The sequence below is a fragment of the Pelodiscus sinensis genome, chromosome 15, assembly GCF_049634645.1.
Source record: "Pelodiscus sinensis isolate JC-2024 chromosome 15, ASM4963464v1, whole genome shotgun sequence".
In the NCBI taxonomy this organism is placed as follows: Eukaryota; Metazoa; Chordata; order Testudines; family Trionychidae; genus Pelodiscus; species Pelodiscus sinensis.
In genome coordinates, this window is record NC_134725.1 from 37,807,263 (window position 1) to 37,820,206 (window position 12,944).

The window sequence follows — 12,944 nt, forward strand, 5'->3', positions numbered from 1 at the left end:
GCCTGTGTGCTCTCGGCTGATGCCTCGGTTCTGCCAAAACACTGCACAGAGCTGCACTGTGCTCACTGGCCACCTGACACCCCATGGAGAGGGCATAGGGTCCATCCTGTGGCCACAGCCCTTTCCAGCTAACGTCCACTGTGCTGCTCCCCACCCATAACGGCTTCCTGCCAGACCTCCTCAGCCAGCCATTTCATCAGCTCCCCCAGCCGATGCATTCAGGCCTGGCCAGGAGACCTCCCTGGAAAGCCCAGGAAGTGGGTGGCTCATGTCCCTCTGAACTAATGCCCCGGTGCTACTGTCCTTCACGTGAGACATGAGTCCTTGCCCTGGCGGGTGTTAAGCATCCTCTCGCCCTCTCTTTCCGAGGGCAGGGAGGGGGGTTAAGCCCAGCATCAAAGCTAAAGTCCACTTAGGGGGATGACATGCCAGCTCCCTATGCTCCCCCTGATGTTCATACGGATTCCTCCTCGCTTCCTGTGTGCCAGCCCACATGCAGCTGCCTTTGCAGCAGAAATCCCGTGTATTAGAGCCCGTCTGCAGCAGGCTTTGGGATCTTTGCGGATAAAGGGTGCCACAGAAACATGGCCCCCATCGATGGGAAGCCCAGACAACATCCTGCCGTCGAGAGTGCTCCGGTAGCAGAACATTCCAGCGGCCAGGAGGAGCCAGCCTGCGTCCCAGCCCAACCACACCTGATGCTGTATCAGTTCTGTGAACCAGCCTCAGGCCTCTAACTCCATAGCAACTGGGTTGGGGGGCCCTGGGCAAGGTGGGGACAGGTGTCTGTGCGCCCAGAAGGGGCAGAGCCTCAGGTGCAAGGACTGTTCCCTCCGCTCTGTCCCCCCCATGTTGTGCCCTCAGCCCTGAGAGCCACCTACCCCCCCCCCACGCCACACACACACTTTCCTCTTTGCCCCCTTTTCTCCCCGTCATTTGGTCTGTCTCTGGGTATCACTTTGGGCAGCCAACACCTCCTCCACCCCATCGCAGCACACCCCTGTCACACATCGACCCACATAAAAGGCACTGAATGCAGATGGTGGCCAGCCCACACTGGAGGGCTTGGGCTCCTGTCTTTCCCCCACAGATCTTCTACATCCCCCATCAGTCAGTCGCCCTCCATCTCTGCAGAGTCCCCCATTTTCCTTGCTCTGATTTCCTTTCCTTTGGTTACAGTTTGCTCCTGCCCAGCCGCTCTGTGAAGGAAGCTGATGGTCTTAGTCCGCTTCCTGCTGAGACACTTGGCCACATCCCTCAAGTCACCACCACAACTTGCGGTAAATCCGGTCCATGGGGTTGCCATGGTATCAATACCCCCGCAGGTGTCCGACTGTGACATAGGCCAGCGCTGCCGTTAGGAGACCAAATAGCAGAAATGGTTCTCTCCCATCTGCCTTCAGCTAGGAGCCTGTGACCTCTCCCCAGACAGGGTTACAATCCCCTCTGCATAGTGGCATTTGGGAACCACAGCTGCCCACATGCTGGGCCGGGCACCTGTCACACCTCTGCCCTGCAATCTGCTCTCAATTCCAGTCCGTCCCCCGGTGCCCTGGAGCAGGGATGTTCTGACCTATGTAGCTCAGGCTGTGGGAATCCCTGAAATCCCTTCTCTGCCCCTGACATCAGGGCAGTTGGGAGCCGTAAGGAAGGGCTCCGGAGGCTCTTGCTATCCGTTAGGAAATCTCAGCTCTGCAGCTCAGAGCTTGTCCAGGGGGTCGACAGACTTGCTGGGCCCCTGGGCAAGGAGGGGATGGCTCTGTGATCCCAGAAGGGGTGGGACTTTGGGCAGAAGGAGCAGGGCAGCAACTGCACCAAGAAGCCCCAGGCCCTTTACAATCACCAGGCCCCAGAGCAGTTGCCCCCTTTGCTTCCCTCATGTAGCAAACCTGCTGCTTGTTGACCATCAGGTCACACTCAAGGCCTGTTTATTTGCCCAGACTTTTGAGAGAGGAAATGCTGGGTGGGCTCGGACATTCTGTTTCCCTTGGGGGCTGGGACTGATGTCCTGGAGGGCTGCCGTTTGCATGGGAACACGGCTCCAAAGAGCCAGACTGAGCCATGCATCCTCCAGATCCAACCAGGCAGCAGCGATTCTAACACCTCCACATCTCAGGCTATGCAGGTTTGTCCCTGAGACCAAGCCTGAAAGGGGGCGAATGCCAAGGGAGCCAAGCCACACACCAGGCAGACTCCAGTTTTGGATCCCGAGCTACAAAAACATGCATTCGTGGTCAGCACCCAGGCTCAAAGGACCCCGCCCGCTGCATGAGAAACCCCAGAGGAGAGACCAACATGCCATTGATACCACATGACACAGCGGGAAGGCAGGGCCGCACACGCTAATCACCCTCCTTTCCCTGAGCACGCACAGATTAGTATAATCCCAAAGTTTCAGCTGGAGGAAAAAAGAAACCCCTGCAGCCTGTCTTGGGAATTAGCAGCATGTGGGTTGCTCCCATCCTCGGCATTCACACAGCTGCTTCTAAGGATGTTAAAAAACATTTATTTGTGTAAATGGTTACAGGTTAAAACGCAGGGGACTGGGAGGAGCCAGTGCTCATGGAGAGATGGCTTCCCACATGTCCTGGGTTTTGCCTGCCCACCTGCACTGCTGCCGATCATACAGAGGCAACAGCATGGGGGAAGATGGGGCAGGCAGCTACGTGGGAGCTGGTGCTTGTGGGGAGCTGGCTTAAGAGGCAATGGTTTTTGCTGTGTTTTTGTACAGTGCTGGACTCACTCTCAGCTCACAGTAAAGATTGATTTGTAACGCCTGAAGGCAGAACAGGAGGACATGGAATGGCTGTCGGCTTTCCTGTGTGCTCTAGGTAACTGCTTTGCCTATTTACAACTGAGCCTTGTCTTCCATCTGCCCTCCCCGCCCCCCACGCTACTGCCTCTTTGGAAGGCAGCAGGGCGGAGGGTTCCCCATGGACACCAACTCCCGCCTCACCTTGCTGCCTCTGTATCAGGCAGGCTAACATCCCTAGCTGCTTCTCTGATGAGCCATCAGACGTGTTGCCTCCTAGGGAGCCACTTGCCACAAAAGATTTAAACTTCCAGTTTCTATGTATCCTCCCATGAGAAGTGCCACACTCTTACAGCAGACTGCAAAGCACGGAGCCAATGCGAGGCACTGATAATTATCAACACCCATCACAGTCAATCCTAAACCATTTCCAGCACGGGACTCTACATCCGACCCACTGGACCAGGCAGTGGCTGTCTTGCTGTGGTTTGCACAGCGCTGGAATCCCTCTCCGCTCATAATAAAGACTGATTTGTAAGGCCCAAAGGCAGGACAGGAGGGCATAGAACGGCTGTCGGCTTTCCTTTGTGCTCTGTATTGACAGTTCATAGCCAGCAAATGGCAAACCAGCTTCCCTGGAAAATAAAAATAAAGGCACCCAGCTGGCTCAGGGCATGAGCTTTGGTATCTCTAGTGCACCGGTTTCAATTTAACTTCAATAGACACCAAATGTCACTGCCTGACATGATTGCTTGGTGGTCCATGGCATGAGTCTTTGGTCTCAGGCCAGCTCCTTCAGAACTCACCCCCTCAGAAAACCTGCGCTCCCACCAGGCTCTCACGTCTGCAGTCGCGGCAGACATGCCTGGGTCTCGCTCCACAGGAGCTCCCCTCTCATCAGGGCCTAAGTACAGTGAGCGCTTTGCTCTGTGCTGGGGAAAGCCACAGCCTGGGGACACCACACCCTACTGTCTGCAAGGCCGTTGGTCTTGCAGAGGAAAACCCATCAATGAGAGGGAGAAAGGGGGTCTGACACAACAATAGCAAAGACTGCCTTGGACAGGGCTAGTCTCTCGGAGAAGGCCGAGGATGAAGAAGCCAGTGGGAGCCCTTCGCATGTAAGGGCATCACCTGCAAATTCCAAGAATGGTTTCAACCACGAATTCCTTTACAGAGCTAAGAAAGCAGCAATCCAATTGCTTCCTAATCCGCCCTCGAGAGTCAATCCTGCCAGGCAAAGGGCAGGCTGACAAAGTGACATGGGGACTCTGAAAGCCAGCTCTGCTCACTTGATTATTCCAGACCCATGGGGTCCAACCAGTTCTGAAGCAGGAGCCACTATAATGCTTGTTGCTATAGTGAACTAGCCACACTCCGCCAGCCGAAAAGCCACATGTGGCTAGTGGCTAGCGTGTTGGACACCACAGTCCTATTGTGATATCATCTGGGGAATCTGCCTGGTTGCTGAGATATTAAAGCAAAGGTGGGAAAAATTTGGGCGGGGGGGGGGGGGCAGGAGCCACCGACTGACAGAAAAATCAGTCGGGGGCCACACACAAGTGAGAAGCCACTCCCCCCCAACCCTCACTGATGTGGACCCCAACTGAGAAGCAGCACTCCCCACATTCCCCTTGCACACCAGAGCCTTAGGGGGCCCAGGCTTTTAGATTTTGTGGGCTCCAGCCCCACACTAGGGCAGCAGGAGGGCTGGAGCACCAGTGCAGGCTCCACAATGCTGGAGGGGAGCCCTGAGTCTTGGGGGCTGGATCCAGGCAAGCGAGCCACCACATCTGGCATCCGGGGCCTTTGGTTCCCCACCCCTGTATTAAAGGGAAAAGCATGAGAAGTGGGTGCTTAAATAGAGAGTTAGATAGATAAGGTGTGTGCCTGGGGATAGACAGACAGACCAAGACAGACTCCCATTAGAATTGCGGAAGGAGCCACTGACGCACAGATACCAGGGTGATGGGTGTATCAGAGACACCCAGATAAGTCAGACAGATAGATTAGCCATAGATTCCTCTCAGTTTGCAGTAAGGTTTCGGAGAGTGATTGCTAAAAGTGACTGGTATGTTTCTGGTTTCTCAACCATCAAGAGAGGGAAAGCAATGGTGGGAGAAGTGGAGCCAGGCGGGTAAATAGACAACCCCCCTCCATCACCCGTCAGAGCGCTACAGATTTAACCTGCTGAGTATATGTGGGTTTCAATGTGCCTGCAGCTCAAATCCTGTCACAACACGCCTGACTGCACCAGAAAGCCATTCCCTTCGGTTAATCCACCTTCTGGCCCAGTGGCAGTGCCTCTCTGTTGGAGCCACTCCCTAATCCTCCTGCCTTCACTCAGAGGCTAGAAAAAAGCTTTGGCCACTACCCCTCTGTTCCCGGGATGCAAGAGTTCCAAGAGGGGTTCTGGGGGCCCAGAGGCAGAACACAAGGAACTAGGTCACTGACAATCCACAACAGAGATTTCACTCTGCAGGTCACCTCTGCTTCATGCTTCAGGTCCAGGGGCCAGGTGAAATTCGCCTCCCCAGGCCTGCCACAGGCGTGATGCGTCCGCACGGAAGAAAAGCCTTCCAGCGGGACTTTGCAGTCATGAGCTCCTGTGCTTCGCACCAGGACCGCGGCTCTCCTGGGCTTTGGGCTGGGTCTAGTCTCTTTAGAGTCTAACCAGCCGGACCATCTGAGCATGTGTCCGAAGCGCACTGAGTGAGGAGCCCCGGCTCTGTCACGTGTTGGCTCGCTCCTCTCCCGAGGGCAGAGAAGGGCTGGAGGTGAGTGGCTGAATCCATGTCTACTTGCTCCCTCGCCCCCGGGCCTGGGAGAGGCGGGCAGGGCGCAGAAATGCGCCTGGCGCGGGAAGGAGCAAACGCGGGCCAAGCCTGCGCCAGAGCCACCCGCGCGGGCAAGGGCACGGCCTGAGGGTCGCTTCGCACCCCTCCCGGGCTGTTCCCCACAGCTGCGGCGTGCGCCCAGCCCGGAGCAGATGGCAGCGTGCGCTCCCGCAAGGGCGCCCCGGTGCGCCCTAGGAGCCGAGCCCCGGGATCTCGGGGAGCCCGGCGGGGATGCCGGGAGCGCCCGGAGGGGGCGGGCTGCGTGGCCACCCCCGGCTGTTCGGTCTCCCCGCCCCTCGGCGCGGGCAGACGGGACCCCGGTACCTTCCGTTCGCGTCCCCGGCGGAGGCGCAGCTGCCGCGAAGGGGCTGGTCCGGTCCGTCTCCCCAGAGCGCCGGGGAGTGCGGGGCGCCGGGCTGGGATTGAGCGGAGTCCCGCCGACCCACCCCGCCCGGAGGGAGGGAGCCCGGGCCGCCCCCCGGCCCAGCGCCAGCCCCTGCCGGCGTCTCCAGCGGAGCAGCTCAGGTTCCCTCCCACCGCCCGCCTCCTGCCCGGCCCCCGGCCCCCGGCCCTGCCCTGCCCCGGGGGACCCGCTCCCTGCGTCCCGCCCCGATTCTGAGATCCGCTCCCTGCGCTCCGCTCCTGCCCTGCACCGCCCTTGGGAACCCCCTCCGCTCCTTCCTGCTCCCTGCTCCTGCACCCCCTGGTACCCACTCACTCCACCCCACTCCTGCACGAAGCAACCCGATCCCTGCACCCTGACCCTGCCCTGGCATCAGGGGAACAGCTCCCTGCCCCCACACTCTCTCTTATGCCTGTCATGGAGGGACCCAAACCCACCCACTCCAGGGGAGCTGGTTCATGTGCAGGGACTGGAACAAAGGCACGAATGGGGGCAGCAGGTGGCTAGTAAGAGCCCCCCCCTCCCCACAGCTCTGCTGCCCCTCCCTGAAATCTCATTGCTCCGGCATTGGCCAGAGATCCAGGCATGGGAACAAATGCCCCTTGGAGCCTAGGCAAGAAAACTGACTTCCTAAGTCATGACAAAAGCCGGGAGGCCACCAGACTCGTCCCCACCTCACCACTGCACTGGGCATGGCTGCCCCTGCTTACAATAGCCAGCTTGGGCATAGCTGGAAGTCCCTCCCCCCCAGGAGCACATGGGCTATCAGAGCTTGTTCCGGAGGGCTGGGATCACTTCCCTCCCCGACTCCATTCCCCTTGTGTCAAGCCCAGCTTTGTCTGCACTGCTGTGCCAGGGAGCCCAGCAGATGCAAGCCATAGATCAGGATCCCTTCTGGACAGACACCTTGGATGGGGAGCGGGCGGGTGCTACTGCCAAGCAAACGGCAAAGCAGGACACTCGGGTTTCCAAGCCAATTAAGGCTCCTGTTTCACGTGAGTGTAGAACACCCATTGGTGGGTACTCGTGCAAGGGTGTTGCTGCTGCAGAGGAAGTTACACTAGCCACAGTACGGCATCTGCAAAGAAACCTATTGACCCCAAAGATGGTTCCTGTTCTAGGCAGGCCACGCCCTGGATGCTGTGTCATAAGCCTACCCAGAAAAAGCAATTGTTAGTTTACTGGCATGTGCATGTGCCAGGATTGTGGTGTGATGACTGCACCAGGATCCCTTTTCCTATCTGTGCTGCTGACTTGCTGTGTAACCTCAGGCAAAGCAATCGTGCCTCTTTCTCGGTGCGTAAATGCATATAATGCCTACTTCAATCAGAGGCCCTCTGCCCTGCCGTGCATTAAGCATTCTGGTATGGCAGAATGGACAGGGGCTGGAGTTGTGCAAAACATTATCATCACTATGCTGACTATACTTATCATCACAATGCTGACTATACTTAAGTGTACCTGACACCTTCAGTGATAAGTCAAGCTCTGTGCAGATAAAAACGTGTATCCCCGGCAGCTGCGGATATCAACGGATACAAACCAGTATCCATTGAACCCCAGGGCTCTCCTGGGAACCACACCAGCAAAAGCAGCAAAACACAGAGGTGCCTCTCCCAGAAGCAAGTGCCCCGGCTGGCAGTTTCTCTGACACGGCTGCCAGGCCCTGCCCCTGTCCCTTCCATGCAGCTGTCTGCATCTTCTGTCCAGAGGTATGCTGTGCTGGTGGGCCTGTTGCCTGCTTCCCTGAGTGGAGTTGGGGTGTGGCACTGCCATGCAGGAGGAGCTGCTGGTGTAGGACACTGGCTTGCAGGAGCAAGGGCTACTCCACGGGCTGCTCCTTTCACCATGTGGTTCTTGGGACAGCCCTGTGAACCTGCGGATGCTAATTTATATCCATGAATATTCACATCTGCAGATATAAATTTGTATCTGCACAGGGCTCTAATTCTAAGACCCAGTTTTCAGTCACTAATAGCTTTGCCAAACTTCAACTGAATTTAACTGATTTTTTTTTTAAGTTTTGGCTAAAATCATTTTACTGGCTAGGGGAAAATACATTCCTTTGTGTGTGTCAAAGACCCCACACTGCTGTTATGTTGGGAAGTTCTAGTACATCTATGCTTTGGAAAAGGCACTTGAAATGTGGCAGGGGGATTGTTCAGTTTCAGAGAAGTACCTTTTGCCATTGCCGTGAAAATCTACCATGTCTAACAGTTATTCACTTCTGAAAAAATATCTGTTTGCCCATGCTTAGTAGAGACTTGTTAGAGTTAAGCAGCTAAATTCTCCCAAGCGTCCATCTGCACTGAGCATGCTCCAACCCCTTGCAGTGCCATGTGTAACCAGAGTGCATATATACCATCACCTCAGAATGACTAAGCATGCTCCAGCCCAAGTCTGTAGAATCTGAGCAGAAATTTCCCTATGCAGAGTGGGGTTCTGGGACAAGAGCAAAAGCTTGGGTGGGTGGGGATTTAGGCACCTGGAAGAGAGTTGGATTAGGAGCAGGAGGAGACAGGAACAGGATCAGATGGAATCAAAACTGGGGGGAAAGGACAGGATTTAGGGATGGAGGAAGGATAGGAGCAGGTTTGGGGGGAGGGGACATGGATGGGAGGTGGAGCAGAGGGAAAATAAGTAGGCACTGGAGATGGGGAATAGCAGCAGGGGAGGAATATGAACAGAAGGAGACGGGGGAGCCTATGGTGGGAGGATAGGGCAGGAGGATCTATCACCACTAGAGAACATCACACATCCTTGAACTGACCCCCGCTTTCCTGAATCTCAGCATTGCTAACAAAACATGTAGATGGTGGTATGAGCTTCTGTGGGCACAACCCACTTCAGATGACTGGATTGTTGGATGTCTAGAACCAAAATAAAATAGGGGGGGGGGAAGGAAAGGAAAAAATGGGAGTGGGGACAAAAAGAGGCAGTGGGTATATAAATATCAAAAGAAAACCAAGCTGGTATGTAACAGGCAAAACTGATAGTCTATAAGCACCTAAAGACTGAATAGTTAAAAGAAGCAGCTAAGGACTGTTAGTTGGCATTTAGAGAGGAAGAGTACTAACACCAGATCTACACAGACAAAGAATCATTGGCACCTTCATTGGTTAGTTGGTTGATAATGTCCCAGCCATCCGGTATCTCCATTCAAACCATTGGCATGAGATTAAACTTGTGAATGTTTTGTAGTTCCAACCCTTCCCTGTGTATTTGGCTTGTGGAGTTGGTCTGTAACAAAACTGCAACTACATCCAACACTCCAGTCATCAGAAGAAGTGGGCTGTGCTCACAAAAGCTCATGATCCCATCGACGTGTTTTGTTAGTCTGTAAAGTACTACCAGACCTTTGGTTGTTTTTAAAGTTTAACCTTAATAATGTTCTTCTAATGCTGTATTGTGTGCCATTGTATAGTACACAGCACATTACTGTGCACAGCGCTTTCCAGGCAAATGCATGCTGATGTCCCAGCCCTCCAAGCACACTCGCCTGTCCGAAGAGAGGATTCCAGTGGCACAAATGGCGATTGTAATTGGGGCAGAGTGGACCTGTGTCAAGAACGTGTGCCCACATGGAGCAGAGCAGAGGCAGCCATAGCCAAGGCTTGAGCTACTGAGCCCATGACACTAGCTATTGCTGCAAATACATTGCCTGTGGATTTAATCATTGGGGCTGATGCATAAAAGCAACAGGCCTGACATAGTAGTAGTTATATAGATTTTATTTTCTAGCTTGTTTTTTTGTAGTTATATAGCTTTTGTATCAAACTTTGTTTTATAGCAGCTGCTAAGTATTAAATATATTTTGTATTAGGCATCATAAGTTAGTAAGAAATTGTTGATAGAATTTTAAAACTTTTTAAGTCTGTAAGAAATCCTGCCTGTTACTTTGTATTTTGTAAATTGCTTTCTCTGACATGAATTGCCCTTTGTGTAACTGAGGAGTGCAAGAGACAGAAGATGCCTGGACCAGAGGGTCAGAATGGTTAACAGGGAGGTGTGACTTTGACCAATGCCTAACTCCCACTGGTCAAAGAGGGACAGAATTGACAACCCTAATGCAAAGGCTTGCACCTGTGAAAGAGATTGTGAAGGAGCTAAACCAGCTGTAGTCACTCTCAGGATAAAGTCATCAAACTACTGATGGAGCATGACAATGGAAGCAGCCTGGAGATAAACACTAATTCACAATTAGGTGACTCCAGCAGGACACTGTAAAACCCATAGACTAAAATTGGGACTAGAACTATAAATGTCAGGTGTAGCCATAAAGCTTTTGGTGACTTCTGTGAAGACTGTGTCAGAGCATCAGTGCGTGACCAACCTTGTGTCTAGCCCAATTGGCGAGTAAGCTGTCAAAAGCACCAATAAGTGTGGTAACTAGGACACCAGCTGCAGGACTTGTGTGTGAATGAATGCCTATGCTGATTTCTGTGCTGTATGTGCAATCAACGTGGCATATTGCTTTTTCCCCTCTGAAGACAATCCTTTATGCTTCTTAAAAGCATAACAAAGCCAGGGTGAAAACTGAAGACAGAATCATTATTGAATACCCGCACTGGGAACGCCTTAACTACATATCTACTAGGCCAACTCTTGTTTAAATTACCCTGGAGTAGGTGTTGGTAGAATCTAGTACATCACTTGCAATAGCCAGCTCTAGAGGAGCCTGTCCCTACCCATCAGACTCTTTAGGAGTTTGGATTGGCAGCCAGGATTTGTAAGTCTGAACACAGCGCAGCAGAAGCCTGAATGAAAACTGAGAGGTGGAAGAGCAAGCAAGGCCAGAATGTTTGTTTTGGAGAGTGTTTTAACCCAAGAGAAAAGCTGGGAGCAAGGAGGATCCTGTGCAATAGGGCCCACCAGCTGCCCAAGTGCGGGGATGCTCCCAGCAGACTGGAGCCAGTTTCAGAACTGCTGTGTAAACACTGGGGCTACGTCTACACTGGCATGATTTTCCAAAAATGCTTTTAACGGAAAACTTTTCCGTTAAGCATTTTCGGAAAAGCATGTCTAGATTGGCACGGACGCTTTTCCGCTAAAGCACTTTTTACGGAAAAGCGTCCATGGCCAATCTAGACACGCTTTTCCGCAAAAAAGCCCCGATCGCCATTTTCGCAATCAGGGCTGTTTTGCGGAAAATAGTACTGCGCTGTCTTCACTGGCCCTTTTGCGCAAAAGTCTTTTGGAAAAAGACTTTTGCCTGAACAGGAGCAGCATAGTATTTCTGGAAAAGCACTGATGATTTTACATGAGATGGTCAGCGCTTTTCCGGAAATTCAAGCGGCTAGTGTAGACAGCTGGCAAGTTTTTCCGGAAAAGCTGCTGATTTTCCGGAAAAACTTGCCAGTCTAGAGCCAGCCTGGCTGTTGTGAGTGTTCTTGGACTGGTATTTGCCACCAACAATGGGTCTGATTCCATTCAGTGCAAATGCTCCCACTGAGGAGTAGGATGGGGCCCGATCATGAGTGTGACTGTAACCACTATGCTTCACGCTCACAGCCACGCCACAGAATATTGAGAATCCCTAGGAACACATTTTACCTTACATAGGACAGCTGTGCTTGTCACCTTCAGAGCGCTGACATGACATCTGCTTTAGAAGCCAGTGTCTAGATCCATGGTGCCCTGCACACTAGCCGCATGTGGCTATTTGTACAGTTGAGCATGGCTAGTTGCCCAGCTGAGTTGAGTTAGTTGGTTACTGCTTCAGAACTGGTTGGTTACCACAGGCCTAAATAAAGTAATACTTATACCAAGATCAAGATGCAACACTTGCCTTTAGAGCAACTTTGGAAGTCCCAGGGGCCACAATGATACAGCACTTGCCGAGGGCCACAACTTACGTGTGGTTGCATGTATATGCAGATATATAGGCAAATATATGCAAATAGCTTCTTTCACACTGATGGGCATGAATAAAAAGTTTAAAGCAAGACTACACAACACACAAGCCCTATTTAAATCACTTCTGCTGATATTAATAAAATGCAATATTTACCTGATTTCCACCCCTATAAAGCACTTTCAATGAGCAATGACAATCAAGGAATTTAACTTACTAAAACACATATCAACAGAAGACCATTACATGGACTACTTTTTTGTTCTGGCTCCCCCCCCCCCCCCCACGGGCTGTGTGTTGATCCCTTCAAAACCCCAAACTTCACTGTGGGCCGCAAACAAACAGGCTGCGTGTTGAGTAGCCCTGCTTTAGAGTAACATAGTATTGCTGCTGCCTATAAATGCTTCTGCTCCCTCGTTCCCCCCCAACTATCTTCAGTGAAGTCTCTCTTAATTCTGTGTATGGAGTGAGCAGGCTTGGGACTCCCAAAAGTCCACCAGCAGAGTCATACCCTGGAGGACGATCAAAAAATTATATATTTGTATTTAAAGTAAGCCACTTTGAAAGGTGAGCATATCCCTATCACAGGGTGTGGTCTGATCTGCATGCAAGGATACCCCAGCTGGGCGACTGGCCCCATTCAATGTTGTGGGTGGCCCCTTGGGTTGCAAGCTCCTGTCCATGCTATTTGACTGGGCATCTGACACACTTACAGGCTGGTGCTATAAAAATAATGCAAATGGCCAGTTGCTGGCCAAACCCACATTTCACCTGCCCAAAGCAAGGTACAGATTGTCAGGGGGAGATCTCCCCTCCACATTTGCTGACTCTTCTAGAATCTGTTTTCCTCAATACACTCATTTGCCCCCATCTGGCTGAGCTGGGGCCCTTCACTCGACCCTGAAAGGCCATAAATGGGCAAACTGTCTTCATTCCGTTTTGTGAGCGGTTTCATTCTGTACTGATTGATGAATGCTCAAAAATCACACCACTGGTGATCAGCGTTCTTTGTACGCTGAGCACTTGGGCAGCTACCTAGCAGAGATTCAAATGCTGCCTAGCAGATTAGTAGAACGCCCACAGCTGGCAGCATGTGTTTGT

General features: G+C 52.6%; 1 protein-coding gene across 1 annotated transcript in view; it reads right to left on the reverse strand.

Moving 5' to 3' along the window:
• Nucleotides 1–6,148, reverse strand: part of TRPV4 (transient receptor potential cation channel subfamily V member 4) — a 47,309-nt gene extending 41,161 nt beyond the window's left edge. The window contains exon 1 of the mRNA XM_075898842.1: nt 5,911–6,148. The gene's annotated coding sequence lies outside the window, so the exon portion shown is untranslated. The remainder of the gene's footprint in view (nt 1–5,910) is intronic.
• Between the last annotated feature and the right edge of the window lie 6,796 nt (nt 6,149–12,944).